The sequence below is a fragment of the Perissodus microlepis genome, chromosome 12 (assembly GCF_051167445.1).
Source record: "Perissodus microlepis isolate ML-2025 ecotype Zambia chromosome 12, ASM5116744v1, whole genome shotgun sequence".
Taxonomy (NCBI): domain Eukaryota; kingdom Metazoa; phylum Chordata; class Actinopteri; order Cichliformes; family Cichlidae; genus Perissodus; species Perissodus microlepis.
In genome coordinates this window covers 1-2,500 of record NC_140472.1, presented here as the reverse complement: position 1 = coordinate 2,500, position 2,500 = coordinate 1, and positions in this window count along the sequence as shown.

The following is a 2,500-nucleotide window of genomic DNA, read 5'->3' as shown; positions in this document are numbered from 1 at the left end:
AAACCGTATCTAATTTGGCTATCCAGGTCTTTTCAGCTCTCCTCCTCAGCTGTGCTGTCCACCTCGGATTGATCTGGATTACAGTTGCTGTGACAGACTCCCAGCCATGTGATAAAAAGTGTTCCACCAGGTACGTGTGAGTGTTCTTTTTATGTACAATATTGTACCTGTGCTGAGTAAATCTAGTCAAGAGTGTGTTTCCTGTTTCTCCGACATATTGGATTCCACATCTCTTACAGCTGATCAGGTACACACAGTTTTTGGACCTCGGAGTCCCTTTGCACAAAGAAAGAAAAACATTGCCATTAAAATGACTGCGCAACCATTTACGGTGCTGAAAGAATTGCCCCTGGTCTCTGCGCTTAGGCTCAGAGAGAGGCGGAACTTTTGCTTTGATCAGGAGATCATACAAGTTTCTATTCCTCCTGAAAGCTGCAATTACCTTATGGTCCTGTAACATTTGTGCATCTTGAGCAAATGTCTGAAAATTGTTCTTGATGACTCTGACCATTTTGCAGGTGGAGGGGGCATATGTGATAACCACTGGGAGAAGAGGAGAGACATCAATGGGTTTAATTTGCAGGTAAGAGTTAAAACACTGTCTTAAAAAGGACCAACAGTACCCTCTAGTGGAGAGTGCTGAGAATAGGATTTTGACCGCTTCATCAAAGTCAGTCCGCTGAGTACAGATTCTGTGGAATCTCAGTAATTGGGACTTAATTATGCCACCAAATGTATGTTTAGGGTGCAAGCTCGTTTTGAACAGAAGAGCATGTGTGTCCGTGGGTTTGAAAAAAACTTTTATATCCAGTTTGTGGTCATTAAGGAAATTTGGGCCCTTGAATGTGGTTGTATCTAAAAAGTCAATTGAGGTTTTGTTGATAGTGGATTTGAGTTTAATGGAAGCATTATGGTCATTTAGAGTCCTCAAGAACACCTCAAAATCCTGCTCCGAATGTTGCCAAATACCCCAGATGTCATCTAGGAAACGGTAATAGTGCAGTGGTTTTTTCACACACTTGTTTAGAGCAGAGGTTTCCCACTCTGACATAAAAATATTGGCATATGCCGGGGCAAACTTTTTTCCCATGGCAGTTCCCTTTACTTGTAAATAGAAGTCCCCGTTAAATTCAAAATCATTCCTCATAAGATTTATTTCCAAAAGTTGTAACAATTCCTTATCTGGTCTTCTCTTATCTGGATATTTTTGGAAAATTCTCCTTATGGAGTTGATCCCCTCTCTGATGTCTATGTTTGTATATAGACTATCAATATCCATGGAAAATAGAAAAGAGTCAACGGGCACCTCTATTTGTTTAACCTTCTCCACAAAGTCATACGTGTCCTTTATATAGCTTGTGTGTCTTATGGACAAGGGATTCAAGAAATGGTCCAAATATTCGGCCGTGTAATATGTCTCACTGTCACAGTCCGAAACAATAGGCCTACCTGGAGGAACCTGGAAAGGAATACTCCACTTTGTGGGATCCTTATGGATTTTTGGAAGCATGTAAAAGAGTCTTCCCCTTGGTTCAGAGGACCCGAGTAAATAGTTCCTTTGTTTGATGTTGATGAATTTCTTTTGATGTAGATTGTTAATTATTTTTTCCACCATTGGTATTGTTTCTAAATAGATTGGTTTCTTTAATTTCCTATAGTATGTTTTATCATTAAGTTGTCTGTAGCCCTCCTCCAGATATTGTTCTCTGTCGAGAATAACCACAGCACTTCCTTTGTCTGCCGGTTTTATGATAATTTGTTTGTTTTCCTTCAATTCTGTCAGCGCTTTCGTTTCCTCTGTTGTCAAGTTAGGTTTAATGCGATCTATCTGGAATTGGTCTTGGAAGTATTCGTGGTCAGCTTTCACCAAGGCCAGTACCTGTGGCGGAAGCTGACCAATGGGCGGAGACCAGTCCGATTTTGGAGTAAAAGGCTGTGGCTCCGAATTGTTCTTATCTCTGTAAAATATGGCCAATTTAACACGTCTGTGATACTGTTGGATGTCATATTTACACTGTAGTCGTAAATTTCTGTTGTAACCTTTTGTGGGTATAAAAGTAAGGCCTCTATTTAATAGGGTCCTCTGAGCAATGGAAGGTTGAAACACCTTAGATAAGTTCATCACACCATCAATCACATTCTTATCACTAATCCCCTCCCGTTGTGCAGGGCTTATGGGGATTCCCCATTTACATACATTTCCCAATGCTGTAACATTGTTTCTGCAGTGCCATGTGACCAATGAAGGTCATCACCTTCTGTGGTGAACACGTCTGGAGTGAGGGCCGGAATGTGGTCCTTTAAACCTGTAATGAAAGTGTTCAGGTGCAATAATGTGTCTTGTTCTACCTGAGGAAGGGCAGAAGAAAAGTTAATTTCAGGCACATGAATGTCAGCCTCAGGGAACTTTTCACGAGCTACTCTCAGTGCCCTTTTCAGCTCCATTACTGGCACATTCTTGTCTCTTTGGGACCTGTTGTTAATACCAAAGGATAGGACT